Below are 24,049 nucleotides of genomic sequence, written 5' to 3' on the forward strand. Positions count from 1 at the left end.
TATAACCAGAATGAAAGTATCTGCAATTGTTGACATGTAATGAGCCATAGTTCTATAGTACAACCATTTCAATGAAATATGCTAGGGCGGCTGAGAACTCATCATATACGATGACATCCATAGTATATCATAGATAATGAAGATATAAAACCATAATAGAATAAGTAGATTACTCCTCCAAATGCAAAGAATAATTGCATTGACTTGAAAAAATATCAATGATGCTCTAGCATTTTCATCATAATAAATGTATGGCAATGTACCAACCAATTTGGATATTGAATAAGACATTGCATCCTGAAAGAAATATGTAAGATAATCCACAACAACTTGTAATTGCTAATTTTCAAGTAGTTGTAATTAGTAATCATCATGTGGTTGTTGTATTTGTTGTTTTTGAGGTTGCTGTAGCACTTTTGATTGTTTTTCAACTAGATGTAGTACATTTTGTTGCTGTAGGAAGTGTAAGAATTCAACTTGCTGCTGTAGAGGTATTGCGGAAATTTAGGTTGCGGTTGCATGAAATTTGGTTGTTGTTGCATGAAGTTTGGTTGCTACTGCATGAAGTTTGGTTGCTGCTGCATGAAGTCAAGATATTGTTGTAGGAATTCAAAGTTCAGTAGTAAGAATTTAGGTTCTTGCATTCTAAAGCTTTCTTGATATAGAAAATTGTAACATACACTTGCTACAAGGATCCACCTCATACAACATCAATACTTTCACGCTAAAAAACCAATCAACATGAATAACATCAACCATTCTTGCTATAATATGAATTGCATAGATATCCACTATAGGTACTTGCATACTTGCAGATACTTCAACTTTAGTGATAAACTGATCAAAGTCCTCAAAAATAGAAGTTTGAATTGAAACATCAACAACATGATCATTCAATGCATAGAGACCCTCAAGAATAATATCTTGACTTGAATTAAGAGAAAATACCAATCGTGTATGCAAATAAGCAATTTCATTATCCTTCTACGGAGCAACTTCCTCAAGAGCATTAATGACTTCAAAACAATGAGAAACTTGGAAATCCATTATATTCCTTAGTTGAGAAACCTCTTGCTGTAGTAATGCTTTCTCCTCTTGAAGCCGATTAATAACAAACAAAGCTTCAATTACTACAACATTGGCTGCATTTCTCTCCTTTTCAAGCTCAATAGAGAACCAATGAATCATCTCAGTTGGAGATTGAGTCATAGAGTGTACCTCATGCGGAACTTCACAAAAACCATGCAAAAATTGATTTCATTCTGCAATGATTCATATTCAACCAACTCTTGCAAAGGAAATGCAGTGCAAATCTTGCAATCTTGCTCTTCCTACAAAGGGATTACAGTGCTAATCTTGCAATTCCGCAATTTCGGGAGTGGAATACTAACTTGTTCTTTAGATCAAGCAATGCAATGACCTGTAAATTAAGCATGCAAAAAAACTTACAGGATTTTCATTCTTCACAAAACCCATGAACATAATAACAATGCTTTGAATTATGTCTAGACTCAAAGCAAACTTTTCACCACTTTTTCTTTTCCTTTGATTTACCTATTGCTTTAGGTACTTGTCATTGCTTTAAGCAGTTATCACTGCTTTAGGCAATCTTCCCTGCTTCACGTCTTGATTAAAATTTCATATTTAGGACATTCTGCTTCATACAGAAACTCTATCTCATGCACGAATTCTCCTTCATGTAGGAATTGCGCTTTATGCAGGAATTCTACTCCATGCAGAAAATTGCTTTATGCAAGAACTATTGCTTTATGAAGAAACCTATGCTTCATGTATAAAAATCTAATTGCTAGCCTCAACCTTTTCCCATTTTTAATGGTGTTTGAACATAAAGATATAGGGACACAATGGTGGCGTATGCAAATAGAAAACCCTTCAAACTCCATACAACAAATTCATTTTTCGTCCATAAAACAAAGTTGTTTTTCACAAATCTTAGGTATTGTTTCAAGTCTCTGCACAAATTCTGCACCTAGAAAACCTTTTAAAATACATATAGGAAATTATGTTGTCTTCCCTAAAATACGGTTGTTTTTTACAGAGCTTCAAATTTTTGGCATCAATTTTTTTGTGAAACTCCACAATAGAGATTTAGAAAAGCATGGCAAGATCATGGCAGGATTGCCAAAGTGTTGCTGCCCTATCTATGCAGAATACATAATAGGATAGACAATGCCTCATGAGGAAAAATACTTGTGTCTCATGGGGAAAATACCTGTGCCTCATGGGGAAAATGCCTAATCTTATATCAAAAACTCATAGAAACTCAAAGATAATCACATAGAGACATAAGAACATAGACTTCAACACTAATAATCAGAGAATGAGAAGTAGAACATAGAGAACTTGCTGAGAATAAAACAGGAACACAATGAATGATGGCACCAATTGTCAGATCTACTGTATAATAACGAGAATCCATCATACACAGGTCATGAGCATTAGAGAAGAGCCCAAAAATGAGAATGATCCAGTGTGCCTCATCAGGCCACGTTTTTACAATTGCTTGCAAACTGCATTTCATGAGGCATCTAAGGGCTACTTTACATATAGAACTTGTAATATTTCCACGCAATTAAAAGTTAGTTGGTTAGTTTGAAAGTTAGTTAGTCAATTAATAAGTTAGTAAGATTACTAACTAAAGACTAACTAAGGTAAAAACTAACATTAATAACTGACAATTTTTATTTAATTAAAATATATATTAAAAAAACCAAGAGTTCTAAATCCGATATTTTTCTCAACTTGAAAAGGACCGTAGCCACCCTTCATGAAAGTTACAACATGAATGAGACTTATGAACCATATCAATCACTAGTATTAATGTGTATAGTTTGAATGGTCCAAAAATATTAGATTTTGGGCAAAACTAGCATATTCTAGATATATTAGATATTATCCTAAAAAGATATGGAGTTTTCTAGAATTGGATGTCATTTAAAAGAAAAGATAAGTGATGTTTTAGTTAGTTTTGGAGATTTTATTAAAAAAATAAATAAAGAGAGGGATTTGTGAAATCGCGTGCCCCGCGATCGTAATCTACAGATAGAAAATATCACTTCGAATAGGAAGAAGAAGAAGAAGGAGTGAATTGAGAGAACTTGGAATAGGAAGAAGAAGAAGCAGTGAACTGAGAGATTTCTAAGCAAGTGTCTTGGGGTTTTACCCCCCTTTCGGAGCCAATGGAACCATTAGATTTATGATCTGAGCATCAAATCACTGATTTTTCTAAGATCCCTTCCACAAAGAGCTCTTTTTCTTAGCTACAAGCCCTCTTCTCTAATTCATTATAAATATGAGGCATAGGGAGACACAAGGGAGAATAAGGAGATCCCGAGAGGCTACGAGAGAGAGAGGTAGAGAGAAGGATATTCCTCCAAAATATTGCGAGAAGGAGCTTGAGAGAGAGAGAGAGAGAGAGAGAGAGAGAGAGAGAGAGAGAGAGAGAGAGAGAGAGAGAGAGAGAGAGAGATGTTGGGGGTAAAGGCTCTGCCTAGCTGCTCATGTATTACTACAATGACAGTACTCGCCACTGCACACTACAGGTGGTGGGCGCCCGGCCACACATTGTGGTGGTTGGAGTTTCCACTTTTGAGTCTCTCTCTCTTGGCTCTTGCTCTCCATCTGCCATAGCTCTCACCGCCAAGCTTCTTCCTCCTGGGTTCCACTTCCCTTTCAACTGGTATCAGAGCAAAGGCATTGGAGCTTGCCTGGCATTCTCAGCAGCTTGGATTTGAAGAGCTTCAACCCAAGCTTCAATGGCAACCACGACACCTTTATTTGCAGGTATGTTTTGATCTCCCGCCTCCTCCTTGAGCTTCCACCCAATCCCTAGGAACAACTAGCGCAATTTTTGGTGCATTTTTAGGGGGATGGGATGACCTTCTCCTGGCATTTCCCTGCTCTTCCTCGGCTTCTCGGCACTCTTGGCAACCTTCTCGACCATTGCTTGACTCCCTGGCATTAGTGCTTGGCTTCCGATGATCAATTCAAGTGCTTTTTCCTTCAGCCCTTTGCTGTATACACAGTCCCAAGACTGTTAAAATAGGGCAGCACTTGACATTCATTGTTTGATGCTTATTGGCATTGCTCGTTTGATGCCTATTGTTGCTCGGATGTTGTGGGATGCTATGCCTATGCTTTGGGATTGATTTGGAGCATATTTGAGCATTGTTTGAGCTTTATTTAACATGAAATTGCTTATTGTAATACAGTGGTCTGAAGCTAATTTACTTGGTGTATGTATTGGTTCATGGATACAGGGTGCTCACTGGAGGTTTGAATGATCATATGGATGTATTTGGAAGTTGTCAAATGCTTCTTCTTGGTTCCAGAATGCTTTTGAGCTTGGATTAAGCTCCAACTTGGTCATTCTTCAATGGCATTTGGCTTCAATTGGCATGCTTTGGACCAGTCTATGCCTATTGTCATTGCTTGACATTTAGGCTTCTTGCATTTATGCTTTGGTCAGATATGGATGCCACTTGGTTTGCCCATGCTTGACGATTACTTGAAGCTTCATCTTCAGATGTATTTGAGCATTTTGGATCTACTGGGCATTATATTTGGCTATCAGCTACATGCTTTTTGAATGCTTTCAGACTTATGCTTTATGAGTCTAAGATAGCTTGGGATTTATGCTCCAGATATACCCTACTGGGATTTGGCATGTCTGATGCTATGTATTCGATGTATTTGAGCGTTGCTTGCTCTCTTTGCATCTGAATTTACTTCCAGTGGGAGCCTCTTGGTATATTCGAATGTACACAGATTCTTATTTACACTTGAGCTTGAACTTGTGGGATAGTTACATGCATTTGCTCTCTTGAGAGCTTTATGTCTGCAGTTAGTCTGTAGTGGGCTGATTTGATACACCTATTGGGGCAGGCACCTATCTCTGTCATAGGTTCGTCAGTTTTGTATGCATCTTGGATGGTTATGTATTGGGCTTCTTGCTCTATCAATTGCACTTGTGCTTGGTCTCTACTCTTACCCTGAGACCCATTACATGTATGACTTCTAGACCTATGGGATGTCTCTTGCCTGACAGGAGATTGGTTTGACAATTCTTGGTACCTTCTTGCCCCTTGACACTCATTGTTGGATGTATCTTGCTACCTGGCAGTTGCAGTGACATATGTATCAGTGATTGCTTCATTGTGGGATAGTTTTACATACTGCTGTCATTTATTACAACAAGTTGAAATCTGCAGATTTTGAGCACTTATATGAGGGTAATGCTTACTATTTGATGTTATCTTGGTCATATTTGGTGGACATGTGCTTCTCTTGGTGAAATTCACTCTTTCATCTAGTTTTAGCAGTGGTTTTAGTGCATTTTCTACTAATTACAACAACTTGCAATTTTACTTTTTGCTATTGATTTGGGACAGTATGGCTGGTCATCTAAAAGACACCGTTCTCTTTAACATTGCCAAGTTAGATGGTACCAACTATGGGTATTGGAAGTCCCAAATATGGCAGGTTTTGGTGCACAAGTTGTAGATTAAACCCTTGCATTTCAAGGGTGTCAAACCTGAGGATATGGATGATGATGTTTGGATGGAAGTTGATGAGCTATGCAAGTCTACCATTATTTTGTCACTCTCAGAAGAGGTCCATCATAATGTTGTTGAATATGAAAATTAGAGTGCATGGGATTTATGGAAGAAGATTCAGGAGCTCTATGCGCAGCAGAGTCCTGTGTCATAGATGTATTGGCTGAATCAGTTAATGGACCTTCGCAGGAAGGAGGGGAACTCCCTTTCATCTCATTTCAGTCAGTTTCATGCTATCATGAAGAGTCTGTTGTCACAGGGTATTGAGTTCAAAGACAACTTGTACCCGTTTTTCTTCTTGGCACCTTGCCTGAATCATGGGATGTCTTTCGTATTGCCATATGCATGAACAAGCTTGATGGGTTGAAAATCAAAGATGTTGAGAGTGCTTTATTGATTGAGGAAATCAACATGAGAAACAATGATGCTTCCCGCTCTTCACATGCATTGACTGTTAGAGGTGGTAGACATGGCAGGCATGATAATGATCATAAGGGCAAGAACTCTCTGAAGTCCAGGTCCAAGTCACGTGGTCACAGTAAGTCCCATGGACGGAAGTCTGATCTTACCTGCCATTATTGTGGGAAAGCAGGACATATTAGGCCATAGTGCCATAAAATGCGCGATGATAAGCGCAAGGAAAAGGGAAAAGAAAGAGTGCGGGAAAAGTCTTCTGAGCGTAGTATTGTACCTGCAAAGTCCAGTGTGAAGTTAGAAGAGGTTAATGTCATGCAAGTCACTGATTTAGATGATGATTACATACTTGTAGCTTCTTCATGCGATGCCCTATAGGCTTTTGAGATACCTTCTATGTGTGCACAGTACTAGCTCTTGGATTCGGGTGTGTCCTTTCATGTGACACCTTGTAGAGATTGGTTTCATACCTATCGTACCATGTCTGGTTCTGTTTGTCTTGGTGATGACAGGTCTCTTGACATTGTGGATATTGGAGATGTTAGGCTGCAGTTTCCTTCTGGTAGTTCTTTTGTTTTACATAATGTATGCCATGTACTTGCATTGACTCATAGCCTTATGTCACCTGGACAACTTGATGATGTAGGGTATTTTGTGTCTTTTGGAGACTCTGCATGGAAAATTACTCGTGGCAGCTACATTGGATCATGTTTTGTCTATGGGTTCTATTCCCCATATATCCTTTTGGCATACTCGTTTGGGACATATGTGCCTTAAAGGAATGAAAATGCTCCGTGCTTTGCAGTATCTTCCGCCTTTTGACTCTTCACGTTTTAATTATTATGTTCATTGTTTGTATGGGAGACAAACTAGAAATACACATAAAAAGTCTGGTAAGAAACGCATACGTGAGCCCTTGGCTCTTGTGCACTCAGATGTATATGGGCCCATGCCCTGTCAGTCACTTGGTGGGGCAAAGTACTTTGTTACTTTCATAAATCATTACTCACGTAAAGTTTGGGCTTATCCCATAAAGATAAAATCAGATGTCTTAGACACATTTCAGCATTGGCTTGCATTAGCAGAGAACCAGTCTAGGAAAAGGCTAAAATGCCCAAGGTCAGATAATGGGGGTGAGTATGTATCACGTGCTTTTGAGCAGTTTTGTGATGAGCAGGGTATTAAGCATTAGTTGACCGTCCCTTACACCCCTCCCCAGAATGGTATGACCTAGCAGTGGCATTGACTTTCAAGTTGCAGAGGAGGTATGGGCAGGCAAGCCCCCCTCTTATGATCATTTGTGTGTCTTTGGATGTGAGGCATTCTGCCATGTGCCCAAGGACAAACTGTAATGAGCGGGGATCATGGGAACATGGCATGGGAACATACCAGTCACACTGATGGTATATAAGGTGTAAGTGGGTATTTTGAGGATCAAATAATTATCAAGAATATCTCTTCTCACCCTTCACAAGCTTTCATGGCTTCTTCTTCTTCTTCTTCTTCCTCCTTTTCCTCTCTTTCTCTCTCTTCTCCCTGTCTTTCTTTCTCCTCTTCTTCTTCCCTTGCAGTCCTTCTCTCTCTTCTCTCCCTTAGTTAGGTCAGTTAGGTCTCTTTCATTACAAGTGGTATCAGAGCTTTGTCCTTGATCCTTTTCTTTTCCCATAGATTTAGGGTTCTCATAGTTTCTCACAGTTAGAAAACCTCAGTTACATCTCTCTCACAGGTACATAGGGAGTACTTAGGCAGGCTGTCAGCCCTCTTGAAGACTATGGCAGTCTTTCTTAGAGCTTTCCCAAGAACCATGGACACATCTGGAGGCGAGCAGATAAATTTGGTAGGTCATCATTAATTTCCATGTAAGTCTCTTAAGGGTTTTGGGCAAAAAGAGTGTAGCAAAGTTAGAGAAGCCCAAAAGCACAATTACTTTTTCAAGAGGACCTTCTCTCTCCTTCTTCCTTCAAGCTGCCATGGAACCTTCAACCCCAAGAACTGCAAAAATCTTGCTTCCTCCTCTTCCTCAGCCAGAATGACTTGTCCCAGAACTTCCCTCTCACCTTGCTCAACATCTAGAGCAGCCTTGAGCCCTACTTGACTTGTCCCCCCCTCCCCCCCGCATCAGTCCTTGACAATACCTCAAACCCTACTGTGGGCAGTAGCCATGAAACCTTTAGCCCAGCTCAGGGCACATTGAACCCCCTTCAATTTTCTTATCCCAGGAGCCTTGGGAGTAGCCACAAGCTTCAACAAGTGAGGATATACAACATTGAAAGCCCCCATACAACCATGGGATGCAAGAAGAAGGACAACCACAAAGCTCTTGAAGAAGGCAACCAATAACTCTTCCCTAGGCTTGAACAAGATATGCCAATCAGTTCTTCCTCTCTCTTTTACATCCAATTGTTGAGCTCAGCCACTTGATGAGAGAGATGGAGGTAATTCTTGGGTTGAGAGTGCCAATTGGATTCCCATCCTCAGTCCACACCCTTGGAATGCATGCATAGCTGGACGATCTTTAAATTTATTTCCCATTGATCAAGATTTTACTCTAATCCTTAACCATACTCTTGTTTTGATTCCGATTGATAAGGAAGAAATTGTAAGAAAGGTAAGTCATGCAATCAGTGAGTCACTGAATTGCAGAGGTAACCCCTTTCCCCATCCCATTTTTCTTATTGATCATGTATATCACGAAAGGCCCAATCCTCAATTTGTAAATGCATATCATGCTCTTTGCTTAATAATAAATGTCTGCCATGTATATTCCGGGTGAGGAAAAGCCCGATGCCAGGAAGGTGGCAAGACAAAAGAGGGGTGACTCCCCTTGCCATCAAAGACCCTGAAGGGGTGCACAACCCGGCCCGGGGGGAACTTTGCCCACCTCCAGGTGATTCAGAGCCCAAAGATTCTTGCAGGTATGCTTGAAGGAATAGCCCGAGCCCTGATCATTCAACTCTACAGCCCTCTACATGCATTGGTAATGTCATGTATCACTTGGAAATATATGGTGGATGCATGCAGGAAGGGCAGGGAATGTAGTCATGAAAATGGTCTTAGCAATAGAAATATGGATGCAAATGATGTATGGCTCTATGTGGCAATGAGAACCACAGTTGAGGCCCTGGATGTCTTGGAATAAGCACCTCACCATTGGGATAAGGTATGCTCTTTGAAGGAGTCCTTGCAAGGTATTGCAAACAGCCAGTCCCACACCGTTGGCCTGCAAAAGTCGATTTACAAAAAAGCCTTCTTGTGTGATTGAGCATGGCCCTATAGCTCCATTCAAAGAGGGCATCCCCCCCTTCGATCTGAACCAAAAATATCCCCATTCTGCGCTACGGTTTGGGAGATACACTCAATTTTGTGCTTAGAGGTACTGTAGGACAAGCAACAGTCCTACACAGTTAGCCCACAAAAGTCAATTACAACAAAGCCTTCTTGTATGATTGAGTGTGGGCCCCATAGCTTGATTCGAAGCCATCCCCCCCTTCGATTTGAACCAAAAATCTCCCCATTCTGCCCTATGGTTTGGGAGATAAGCTCAATTTTGTGCTCAGAGGTACTGTGGGATAGGTAGCCGTCTTACATAGTCAGCCCACAAAAAGTGATTATAACAAAGCCCTAATCATTTACTATCAGAGATATTTTTATATAGCCTTGTAGAGGGGATTGAGAGCTTTAATTGGAATAAAATTTTTTGGCGATCAGAGCTTCCTAGTTCAAGATATTGTCATTTTTGTAACAAGGGGTTTGGTGGACTGCACTTGGGATGGCAGGCCACAAGGGTAAAGCAAAGGCCCAAGAGGACTTCCAGCGTGAAATAAGGGACTCCCATGCCTCAATGAATGATCCTAGCTCAGCCCAAGAGGATCATGAATACATGTTTGAAGAGGATGCCCCCGAGATGGACCGCCAACATGAGACCTATCCACTGAACGACATCGAGAGATGGAACAAAGCCATAGGGAGATGCAAACCCACCAAGATCACCGTCATTCTGAGATGATGGCCAAGATGGACTTACTCATTGAGTGCATGGGCGCCCTCATCCCTGCCATTGCACCCCCCTTGGATCGACCCAAGGAGCATGTCCCTCCCCGTGAGGCCAACCGCCCTCCCCCCTTGGAGTCCGGGCGTAGCCCACAAGGTTTTGGTGGTACCCATGGCATTCCCCATAGCAATTATGAGACGGGTGAGCCCTCCACTTGACATAATGAACCCCTCCTTCCCTCCCCCATTACGAAACCTTCAAACCCATCCTTGGGATCACAACTCCCCCATAATGGAAGCTATATGCACACTCATGGGAATGGCCAGCAAGGGCCTAATGCAAATTTTGTGCAGCATGGAATGCAAGGGGTACATGGGCATCATGCATATGGCAATGGGCAGCATGCACATAGCAATGGGTAGCATGCACATGGCAGTTTTGGGCAGCATGGTCATTTTGGATAGCAAGGTCCTAATGTGCAGTTTGGTCCTCATGTAATGCATGGGCAGCATGGCCCCCATGGAAAATTTGGACAGCCAGGGTTTGGACAGCAAGGCATGTATGGGCAGCACAACATACTGGGCAGCATATAGCACATGGCATACATGGACAACAAAGCCCAAATGAGCTGTGTGACAAGATTGTGTTTACTAAGTTTAATGAGTAGTCCTCATCCCCGGTTGAATTAAAGGAATGGACCTCTAAATTGGAAGCCTATTTTCTCATTTACCCTCGTACCGATGAGGCAAAGATTATTTTTCCTCCCTTCATCTGGAAGGTTTTGCCCACACATGGTGGAGATTTATTCAAAGAAAAAATCAGCAGTTTCATGATTGGGAAGATTTCAAGATGCATATGATCAAAGTTTTTGTCTCCATGGTAGAGAAAGAACGTTTGGCTAGGCAATGGTATCAGTTTGATCAGCGAAATCTCACCGTGAGGGAATATACCAACTGGTTTATGAACCTATCCATGTATGTTGAGGCAGTCAGTGATGAGGCCAAATTGCATAAATACATTTATGGGCTAGATGCGCATCTTTCAACTGATGTAATGACTCAAAAGCTAGCCACCTTGTTTGCAGCCATAGAATTGGTTGAACGATATGGTTGAAAATACCATCGCAATGAGAGCATGAAGCCCATTGGAGGACAACAAAGATAACCTATTAGGCAACCCCTATATGCCGGTATTTATCACAGCAACAATGCAGGGAATGGCAGCCCCAAAGTCCCCACTTACCCCACTTTTAATGCTAAAAGGAAATATGGCAATTTTGGGATAGCACCCCCTTTCAAAAGTGACCCAAAGTATGCTAAAAATAAGACACGGAATGGCTTCAGTCCTAACGGTCAAAAATTCATTCCTCTTGAAGTTGTCAAGGATCGCAAGGCTAAAGGCTTGTGCTTTAAATGTGGGGATAAGTACACAACTGATCATGTATCCAAATGCCCCTTTAAGAACGCCATTGCTAAGTTTAATAGCATGTATGTGCTAGAAGATAGTGACAAGTTGGAAGAGGACTTGCATGACAACTCTCCCATGATGACACTTGTTGAAAATGCTGAATATGAAGAGGATCTTGAAACCGATTAGTTTTATGACTCACCGGACGGGTTCCCTTTTGGCCTCGGCGGTTGCCCCATGGATGACATGCTTGGGAATGACCCTTTTTACCCCACATTTACCACTATATCAGCTTGCTCGATCTTCATGAATGCATGGACCAACTCTAGGAGCCCAAACACCCTACGGGTACATGGTAACATTGATGGCAAGAATGTATACATTCTCATAGATAGTGGCAGCACACACAGTTTTGTGTATAAATTGACTCTTGGCCGTTTGACATGTGTTCCTACTGAATTACAACAACCTCTTAGGGTTCAAGTGGCCAATGGAAGTGAGAAAATAAGCTCCCATGTATGCATACAAGTGTCTCTTATGCTAGCCAAAAATTATACAGCAAAGGTGGACTTAATTGCCCTTGATATGGGCCCCGTGGATGTTGTTTTAGGTTGTGATTGGCTGCAGCAATTGGAAAAAATCTCTATGGACTTCTCTTAGTTGTATATGGAGTTTGTAATGCATGGGCAGCTTGTACATTTGGAGGGCATCAAATAAATTGCAGATTTTCGGCTTATAATAGTAAGACAACTCAAAAAGGAATTCAAGAAATGCTCCCAGATCTTTGTCTTGCATTTGCATAAGGATAATGATGACCAACACACCTTGGAGAAGCAAAATGCAGCGCTAAAATCACTTTTGGCTGAATATGAGGACCTATTTCAGCCTCCCACCACTCTCCCACCTCAAAGATCGGTGGATCACCCGATTGACTTGGAGCCCATGCCAAGCCCATCAATAAACCCCTCATATCGGCTCTCTAAATGTGAGAGAGAGGAAGTAGCTAAGCAAGTCAAGGAGCTCATTGAAATGGGATTCATAGAGCCTAGATCTTCCCCTTATGCCTCCCCGGTTCTATTGGTTAAGAAAAAGGATGGATCCTTCCGGTTGTGCATTGACTACCGTGATCTTAATAAGATCACTGTCAAAAATAAATACCCCATCCCTCGGATTGATGACTTGCTTGATGAGCTCAAGGGAGCACGCTACTTCACCAAGATTGATTTACGATCTGGCTACCACCAAATCAGAATGAGAGTGGGTGATGAAGTTAAAACAACTTTTCAGATTGATCGTGGCTTGTACCATTTCCTTGTCATGCCATTTGGGCTCATTAATGCACCCGCCATGTTTCAGAAAGAACAAAATATTACAGGCATGGCTTTTCCAGTTTGTGTTGGTATTCGTCGATGATATATTCATCTACAGCAAGTCACTGCATGAGCATTTGAAGCATGTTAGACAAATTTTTGATATACTAAGAAAGCACCGGTTATTTGCCAAGGAAAGCAAGTGTGTCTTCATGCAAATAGAGGTTGAGTACTTGGGACACATTGTTAGTGAAAAAGGTATCCAAGCTGATCCTAAGAAAGTGCAATGTGTTTGAGATTGGCCCACCCCCACTACCACCACCTCCTTGCATGGCTTTCTTGGCCTCTCCTCTTTTTATTAGAGATTTATTCGCCATTATGCCACAATTGCAGCACCATTAACCGACAGGTTGAAAAAAGAGGCTTTCTTATGGGGTGATTTGGCTAATTGCAGTTTTCAACAGCTGAAAGACTTGCTCACTTCAGCTCCTATCCTCATATGCCCTGACTTTTCAAAGGATTTTTCCATCCAGTGTGATGATAGTGGATGGGGTACTGGTGTAGTCTTGCTGCAAGAACACGGGGTAATAGCATTTGAGAGCCAAAAATTGGATGATAAAGAGAGAGAGTTGCATGTCTATGATTAGGAGATGTTGGCAATCATTCATGCTATTAAAAAGTGGCACCACTACTTGTATGGTAGTAAATTTATGGTGAAAAGTGACCATCGTGTGCTCAAATAGTTCTTGACTCAGTCCAACCTCACTCCCAAACAACGTAGATGGGTAGCTACCCTACAAAACTATGCCTTTGAGATTACCCACACTTGTGGCAAAGGACAATGTAGTGGTTGATGCACTCTCTCACATGTGGGCATGCAAGGTTTCATCTATCATTGAACTCCACCATGATTGGATTGAAGAGTTCCAAGAGGCCTACTTTCTTGATGTTGAATTCAACCCTCTTTTTTCAGAAATTATAGCAAGATGTTATGGATGACAACTCTCAATATCAGCTCCACAACGGCCTCATTTGGATCCATGGCCATATTGTGATTCCCCATGCCTCTCCTTTTACCCAAAGGATCCTTGAAGAGATGCATTCTTCACCGATTGTTGGCCACTTAGGGGTCTTCAAAACATATGACCGCATTTCAAAAAGCTTCCATTGGAAAGGCCTATGGCGAGATGTTAAAGACTTCGTGTCTAGATGTGTGCCTTGTCAACAAAATAAAGATAATACTCTTAAAGTGAGTGGATTGTTGCAACCCTTACCTATTCCCGAAGGAAAATGGATCCACATTACCATGGATTTCATCACTGGTTTACCTACAACCAAGAAGGGTTCGGATAGCATCTATGTGGTAGTTGACCGACTCACTAAAGTAGCCCATTTTATCCCTACAAAATCTTAGTTTATAGCATCTCAAGTTGCCACTCAGTTTATGGAGCATGTATTTAAGTTGCATGGCTTACCCCACGTCATAGTATATGATCGGGACACCAAATTCATGAGTCACTTTTGGCAGACAATTTTCAGCTCCATGGGGACCAAATTGACTCTGTACAGCCTATCATCCCCAAACAGATGGGTAGACCGAGTGAGTCAACAAGTGGCTTAAGACTTATTTGTGACATTTTTGTCATGATGTGCAAAATTCTTGGGATGTATGGCTACACTTGACTGAATTTTCTTACAACAACTCCACTCATTCGAGCATTGGAGTCTCCCCCTTCGAAGCATTGTATGGTTATCGGGTGCCCCTTCCGATCGTGATCTTCAATGAAAAACTCAACCCCCTTGGAAAAGAAGAGTTGGACCGCATGCAAGCTTTACTTTAACAATGCAAGGCAAACCTCAAAAGGGCTCAATAGCACATGAAGCTCCATGTTGATGCAAAAAGAAGCCCCCTTGAATTTCAAGAGGGTAAATTCGTACTCCTCAAGGTCCCCAACTCTCGTTATGCTACACTAAAGGATGGTTCTTGCGACAAGTTGGCACACCGTTACTATGGGCCCTACACAATCATTGGCTTACCGTCTCCAACTCCCTCCCACTACTAAGATCCATAATGTCTTCCATGTGAGCCAATTGAAACCTTTCATTTGCACTCCCAAAGATCATGTAGAGGAGATACCCCTCATAGATGAGGAGGGCCTTATCCAGTATATTATTGAAGCGATCATTGGGCAACGTGAAAAGCAACTCCACACCCGTTCCATCCATGAATACCTGATCAAATGGCAAGGCCTACCAATAGAGGAAGCTTCTTGGCACCCAACATCTATCTTGGATGAGTTTCCACACCTCAAGGAGGCCGTATTGGCTGGAACTTAACCATGACACAGGTTTTGGGCTACAGTATGCGTCTGGACAGCCAAGTGTTTTGCACCAGTTTTGGTCCTGACCCATTTTCAGTCCCATTTTCCATACATGGGCTGAAATTACACCTCGAGGGCTCCACATCAACACCTCACTTTCCCGATCAGAGTTTCCTAGAGGAAGTTATGGCCGTTTTTCTCCAGCCATATACTATCTTGGACAGCACATTAGTAACTCCTGGACAACCCTCTATTTTGCAATAGTTTTGGTCCTAACCTATTTGCAGCCCCCCCTCACCCACATGGGCTGAAAGTACATCTTGTGGACTCCGTAATGACACCTCATTTGTCCCATTCGGAGTTTCTTACACAAAGTTATGGTTGATTTCCTACAGCATACGCTTACGGGACAACATCCCTTGTTTTTGAGGACAAAAACTTTATGAGACGGGATGGTTTGTAATGAGCGGGGATCACGGGAACATGGCATGGGAACGTACCAGTCACACTGACGGTATATAAGGTGTAAGAGGGTATTTTGAAGATTGGAGAATTATCGATAATCTCTCTTTTCACCCTTCACAAGCTTTCATGGCTTCTTCTTCTTCTTCTTCTTCCTCCTTTTTCTCTCTTTCTCTCTCTTCTCCCTATCTTTCTCTCTCCTCTTCTTCTTCTCTTGCAGTCCTTCTCTCTATTCTCTCCCTTAGTTAGGTCAATTAGGTCTCTTTCATTATACAAACGCAATAAGCTGGATCCTAAAAGTGTCAAATGTATTTTCATTGGCTATCAAGAGAGATGGGTTATCGTCTATGGGATCCGTAGGTGCGGAAAGTGATCTGCAGCCATGATGTCATCTTTCATGAGGAAAAAATGCATATGTAGCTTGAGAAAGTGGTTGAGGTGGTACGTAGAGTTATCTTTCGGGAGGAGCCACTTGCTCCTGTTCAACTTGCTCCACAGCTAGCTAGACAACATGCAACATCGCCTTATGCTCATGGTCCAGATGTTAGACATGGTGATGTTAGACAGGATGTTGATTAGCAGACAATAGAGCCTGGGTTGAGACATTCTACTAGAGATAGACGACCTCCTAACCGTTTTGCGCCCTCTATGGATTATGTACTGGTTACAGATGTAGGAGAGCCTCTCACTTATGATGAGGCTATGCACAGGGGTGATTATCACTCTTGGGAGAGGGCTATGTAGTCTGAGCTTGACTCATTGTATTAGAATCAGACTTGGGATTTGGTTTCCTTGCCTCACTGTAAGAAGGATTTGCCATGCAAGTGGGTGTACAAGCTGAAAAGTGTCAAGAATCATGTGGTGGGGGGACTTGCTTGAGGTGCTGTGCCAAACACACATTGTATGCACAAGAGGAAGCTCACTCAAGAACACAAGAAGAGAGATGGAGGCCAAAACGTTTTCTTGCTGGTTTTTTTTTCTTGGATCACAATGAGAACATGATATTTACTCATTAAGACTACATGAACCATCAATAACTTTTTCTTTTGATACCTTTTGATTGGTAGTAACTAGTCAATGATAATATGTTATGCACATTTTATTAATAAACTTGAAACATCTTTGTCTTTTAGTAGCATCCAATCATTTGGCATACTTGACTAGAGCTCCACATAGCACAACATGATTTTCATTCATCATTTGAAAGAAATATTGTAGATAACCAAATCAATCATGACAATATTTTTAAACAAATATACTTAGTTTAATGGTGCAAGTAGTTACTCTAGAAATCTAATTGAGCTTTCTCTAGAAGATCAAGGCTTAGAAGGTAGGTTTCCATATCAAAACTCGACAAGAGTAGGAGCTGATTGTGAAGTAAGCAAGGTGTACATTTATTCTAGCAAGAGGGGCAATTTGTGCTTCACCATGTCCCTTTCAAGATTTGTCCAACAAATATATGTCATCTTCCTTTGTCACAAGAGAGTCAAGAAGAGCTAATACATAGGACTTTTAGAATCAATAAAGATATGGGAAACCCAATAAAGTAACAATCATGGAATGAGTATCATTTCCACATGAGAGAGGGAGAGGGGTGGGGAGGGAGAGAGAGAGGTTACATCTCATCATGCATAGGCCTCACCTATCTAGAGAAAGTGCCAAGGGATGGACCATCACAAATAAAATGATGGACTTTGATGCACATGCATAGGTTGTTGCATTAGAAGCATGTGAGTTACAAGGGGTAGACAAAAGAGTTTATTATGTGATAAAGAGCGAGGCAACATATGTTTAATGCACATGATCCACACACACACACACACACACACACACACACACACACACACACACACACACACACACACACACACACACACACACACACACACACACACACACACACACACACACACACACACACACACACACACACACACACACACACACACACACACACACACAGAGAGAGAGAGAGAGAGAGAGAGAGAGAGAGAGAGAGAGAGAGAGAGAGAGAGAGAGAGAGAGAGAGAGAGAGAGAGAGAGAGAGAGAGAGAGAGAGAGATGTCAAAAGCACGGATCTAGAGCATGCCAAGAGCTATGGTGGATGGAAGATGAAGGCTAGATTCATGTTGACATAGACAATGAGTAGACAACACTTATACAAGTGAAGTAGGTTCCAAGATGGAAGCTTGGACTCATAAATAAGATATTGTGTAATAGAATGACAGTGACAATAACACTAATTGAAAGAGAAAAGCATCATGATCTTGTATTTATCATTGTGAAAGTACAATGCTTTATAGTAGTTGGATTGTTCCACTCTCTTCACTATGCACACGGGATTCATGACATCTCTTCTTTGGAGCATACATCATTTGTCTATTTCTCAAAGAGAGAGAGAGAGAGAGAGAGAGAGAGAGAGAGAGAGAGAGAGAGAGAGAGAGAGAGAGAGAGAGAGAGAGAGAGAGAGAGAGAGAGAGAGAGAGAGAGAGAGAGAGAGAGAGAGAGAACATGCCCCTCCAATGTACTCCACAAGAGATAGAAAAGAAGCAAGTCTTTTTAAAATTACACCTTTTTAAACATTAAAAGATATCCAAAAAGAAAGCCTCAGGATCACTTGTGCTTGCCATGTAGCTTGGTAGCAGACATGTTAGATTTAGTTCGTGCCTTGGGAAATGTGAAAATAAGAGATAGTATAGATTGTTGAGAGGAGATCACTTCAAAGAATCAAAAGTTGTGAGATGGTATGAAGAAGATGTTTATAGCTCTCTCCTTTGCATTGTCTCTGAGGATTTCATTGTAGCACTAGATGGATAATAAATTAATCACCATGACAATTGCTCTACTTATTTGAGAAAATGTAGATGACAACCTAATGTTGCAAATTGTGGAGTGCATTCTCTCTTAATGTTTTGCTTCATGTGTGATGTTGTGAATTGTTGAATACATTTTCTCTAAATTGTGGAGTGTGTGGGGACCACAAGTAATCTTCCATATAGAATCACCAAAGAGACATGATATCTTGTATCATCCAACTATTTAATAGAGAATCAACTTTTGGTCAAAGTCAATACATTATGTGTATTATGAAAAACAAATTAAGTGTAGTCTAACATCCCCAATGCCAATGATATACAATATAGTGTCATTTCCTAGTTTCACAAAACCTGTAACGTTATGACAGGTATGAAACCAATCTTGATACAAGGTAACATGGAAAGAAGCCCTTGAATTAAGCAGCCACCACTAAGAGTAAGTAGATGAAGCATTGGTTAATAGAATAGCATCAAGAGATGAAGCAACTAAGATATAATCATCATCAAACTCAACCTATACTATAGTTATCTCTTCAATCTTCATGATGGACTTACTAGGGGCAATGCTACGGCTATCAAACCTTGCATTATCTTGCAATTTTCCCTTGCCTTCATGATGGACTTACTAGGGGCAATGCTACGGCTATCAAACCTTGCATTATCTTGCAATTTTCCCTTGCCTTTCTCATTGCACTTATCATCGCATATCTTATAATATTATTGCAGCCATATATGACCTTGCTTTTCTGATAATAGTGACATGTTAAGGAGGACTTATGGCTGCAAGACTTAGTGTGAGACTATTCGTGAGGCAGAGATTGAGACCTCTATGAGTCTCTACAATGGTGATCATTACCACTCTTACCATCATGTTTGCCTCTAACAATCAATACATGAGAAGTATAGGAGGCATCCATATTCTTCCTATTCATCTCCTCTATGAATAAAGCACCCTCAACATCCGGGAGTTTCAAGCCATCTTTAGGAGCACTGACACACATGGCCATATGGAAAGCATCCCATGACTTTGGAAGTGTAACAAGAAAGAATGAGGGGGTAGTTCTGTTTGAACTCAATGCCATGTGAGGTCAATCGGCTAAAAATCGAATGGAATTCATTCAAATAAGTAGATAGAGAAGTATATTTTCTCCCATAATTGCCAAATATTACCATCAAGTGCAACAACATTAAAATAAACTTGTTTAGACAATGGTAGTATAATGGTGGATTTACATAGCTCATCCAACTCATCTGAATCTTTCTAATTTATGCCTTGGGCTTTACACTCTTGGTTTTCAATGACTTAATTAGAAGCTTTTGTACTAACACTTGCCACATCTACATCTTCCAATAGGGTGAAATTTGTGCCATCGAGATTCTCACTATTGAAGATAGCACTATCATGAGAACCATTAATCATTATGACAGTAGATAAGTGAAAAGTATAGGATAGGGGCTGTTGTAATCACTACAAAATAGCCCCAAAATAGAGACAAAAATAAGTGTAAATAGGAAATAATATAGAAGGATATAGCTATTCATTAGCTGTGACTAATAGAATGCCAAACCAAATTGTCTACTCTCCAAAAGAATGCATAAAACAATAATTACAACAATATTGAAATAAATATAATAGTATATCTTGATCACACTATGGGCAAACAAACAAAATAGCAAGCTCCCATTGCTAAGAATATCCAGATAACAACCTAGATACATAAAGGCAACTAGCATAGAATAGGCATAAGCCATTGGTACCAAAGACTACTATGAACTCAAAGTGTTAGTGAACAATACATCCTATAGGCATATATAGTGTATGTAAGAGATCTCAAGAGAAATTGTAGAGATCTATCAAATACACAACTAGCTAAGAAAAGGATAACGAGGCTCAATTATAGCCCATATACATGGATACATCATTGACAAATTATTGATAGATTTCAGGGTCAATATCCAAAGTATACAAAGTCACATTAGCCCACAAGCACGACTAACTATATTCAATATTATACAAGAGAGCATATACATGAAGCCAAAGTTCCATTGTCTCAAAGAACTAAGCTCTACATATAAGATTCAGGGTGCTACTAATGGAAGTGAATCCAGAATGTTAGAGAGCATAATAAGGCTCAATGCATCATCATGTACATAATATTTGGACAATCAAGATACACTATATATACATCGGGAAGCATGTAATCCAATAATAAGTCTCAAACCCACAAGTGAATGAGCATTGAATCAAGTGGCAAGTATCCAAACATGCCCAATGTTGCTCAAAGCCAAGCCTAAAATGTCATCATAGGCATATCTGGGCACGTACAATAGTGCCAAATATTCACATAAGCATATCACATACCCAATAAGCATGTAGGCCTTCAATACATAGAGCTTTTCGAGTTAAATGCTTGCTATCCAAATTGTATATAGTAATAAAACCATGCACAAATTGAGCTATTTGAGCTCAAAGCAATCCAAAATGCATCTCAAGGCATTACCATAATATCCAAACATCAAATCCAAGCTCTAGAGACATCACATAAGCAATGGTGTAATATTCATGCCACAACACTTCATATCAAGAATCGCATTCATGCTTGAGTCATTTTAGAAATTATTCGTCGATCTATCACATAAGTGACCACACATAATTTTCTTAATATCAAGTCTTGCATTAAATCAATTCTACAATCCGACACGAGAAGATGACTCAATGTTCCCTACCAACAAAAAGCAAAGACGCCTCATAAATAATATTACGACAACTTGATCATAAATTTTCTTGCATTATATTTGATTTAGCATTCCCCAATTCCATTTAATGCATCAAAGATCGCATTGATTTCGTAACCGCAAGACGAATTGCAAAAGCCTTAATCGGTAGACAAAGAACGCACATCATTGTGAAGTTCCACTACCATATAGAAACCACAACCAAAGCTATGGACCAAACACCGAAGTGGGTCCCTAAGCATAGACCACAACCTCATAAATGTTAATCATTTGGAACTCATAGTTTCCATGCTTCACATTTTAGACCTAAACAGAGGACTTGGTGCTTCTATAGTTTGTAGGTTATTAGGCGGCACTGGGTTCCAAAAGCCCTTTTGCGAGCCAAAGGCTACTATGAAGGTAACACCTTGGTGTGACTGCCTAAGCTCACAAATGGTATGTATGATCCTCAATCTCATGCTCACAAATGGTATGTATGATCCTCAATCTCATGCTCCAAAAACTAAGGCCTAGAAATGTAAATCAAAATAGGGGAGGAGAAAAACTAAGAGGAAGGTTGCCCAATCCATGAGTACTCCAAGGGTCTATTGACCAAAAGCTCAACCATATGCCAATGAGCGACCAATCATTAATGAGCTCCCACCTAATAATTCTGATGTGACCACCACTGCAAAATCTCATAACAAAGCGTTAACCAAACTCCAAACCCAATCAACTTCTCAAACCATGCTCATCAAACTCAATGAGAATCCCAAAGTGGAAACACCATATACCAACCTGTCCAATCCAATTAAACCAAAGCCACTAGCAGGCCTTAAGCCATCATAACAATGACGATCCATTCTTGAAGTGGCTTCCAATATGGCCATGGACATAGGGGATGACTTAGTAACATGCATTCAATAATTGGACTCAATTTTCACATTGCTTGGTAGAAGTTATGATTGCTTGGATGTAGGCCAACTTAACAAAAACATAGCCAATAAGATGTGCTCCTTACCGTTTTCTTGGGAAGAATACAAATTCATCTTCACTAAGGCATCCACCATTGCAGAAGAGATGATTGCCAATGAAATCTCATGAGAACAAGCCTTAAACCAACACTTAATCACATCCTTTAATAAAGACAAAATTCCCATGCCACCACAACAACTTGCTGAGCTCTAATGATTAGTTGAATTCGAGTCCAATTTCTTATGCAAGTGGTATACTTGATGCATTCAATGGGCACACAAGGGTTATTAGATAATGACCAATGTGGAGCAATGACGTGCCATCAAGACCTCTGAGTATGACCAAACATATGTGGCCCCAACTTCATTTTATGTGTTAACAATGATAAGAAATCAGCCATTAGATGACAATATCATGCTACATCCATACTTAGATAGAATATAATAGAGGAGGAACTCACATTGCAAGCCAAATCAACTTGATTGACCAACATATTGACTTATATAACATAAGTGGACATTCATCCATAGGATATGGACTATCATGAGACACTAGAGTATAAGCAAAAGTTTTACGACTGGCTCTTGAAAAACAGTAAGGTAAACCATGGACACACAGAATGCCCTTACACCTTTACTTCCACAAGCCTAGGAAGGATTTCCATTGTTTCCAAGGGGGAAGGGATAAGATGGAAGGTGCATGAAAAAGTAAAATACGAGTTGAACTTTGAAAGAAAAGGATGAATGGAATTTTCTTTTTCTATTAGTTTCTCCATGAAGTTATTGTGTGGAATGTAGGGATTGATTGATGTGGAGACTTTCATTTCATGGGTTGTGCATTTTACTATCTAATAGTATTTTTTCCTAATCACTTTACCCTCTATGTGAGAAATGTCTTTTAAAGAGAACTAATTGTGGGATGTTGTGTGTTGACATGAACCCAAATGGTAGGGGAGTAGGATAAAACCAACAAGATTTCATTCTCCTAGAGGAAGAACACAGAAAATATAGCTTAGCCATGGAGATATGCATCTTCAACTAGCTGAAATACCATAAAATCCACAACCTAGGGGAGTTGGTATCATCGAAAGAGGCAGCCAAGCGGATAATAGAACAATGTAATCTTGCTAAGTACTTGGAGAAGGTGGTCCAAGACATAGACCATAGCAAATGCACAGAATTCCTAAAGACCTTTGATGCCCAAAAGGACAGTGGCATAGTAAAAATCAGACAAGGAGATACCAGTAGAAGGGTGGAAGTTGAACTTAGCCTGAAGATCATGGAGAAGGCCTTGGGGGTATGGAAAAGCTGGAGAAGAGGCCGAAGAGAGATGTCTATGAGATGTTGGAAATGGAAAAGAAGAAAGTCTACATGAATGAGGTAATCAACTTGGTTGATATTTTCGAGCCCACCATCAGATTGTAAGCAAAGATGATTCATACCCTCTTCTCAAGCCAAACATACAACACCCTCATGAATAAGATACGAGTGCCCTTGCTTGAAAGCCTCGTAGAAACTAAAAAATAATCCACACATCGGAAAAGGTGCTATCAGCAGTACTAAGGGCGGTAGGGGGAGAGTCTGGCTACAACAACAGAGTAAGAGAGGAAAAAACCAATGTCCAAGTTGTCAATCATAGGGTTTGGAGGGGTGCTAAAAGCTATAATCTAGGAAGCCTTGGGAGAGGTACAAAGAGAAGTAGTAGATGAGACCCTTGAACAATCATTGATCCAAGAAGAGCAGCATTCTCCCACTCTAGTGAGCCCCCTTGCTTCATTTTCAATAGGGAATGAGGAGGAGGAAGAATTCAACAAAGATTAGTAGGAGAAGGCAAAACAAGATGCTAAGGAGAAAGAAGTTGACCATCCCACTCAAAGCCTCAAGTAAAAGGGCAGTTAGCGAACAACAGGGCTTAGAGCCATCAAGCCAAGGAGAAAGAAGAAGGATCATGGTGAAAATCCCTTTGAGGAGAACAAGTCCACCATAAAAGAAAACAAAGAATTGCAAAGGATGGAAGACAAATCCAAGAAACTTGAAGAGGAGTGCAAGAAGAATCAAGAGGA

This window comes from Lygodium microphyllum, chromosome 2, assembly GCF_053477565.2.
Source record: "Lygodium microphyllum isolate KBCC chromosome 2, Lygodium_microphyllum_v1.1.10, whole genome shotgun sequence".
In the NCBI taxonomy this organism is placed as follows: Eukaryota; Viridiplantae; Streptophyta; class Polypodiopsida; order Schizaeales; family Lygodiaceae; genus Lygodium; species Lygodium microphyllum.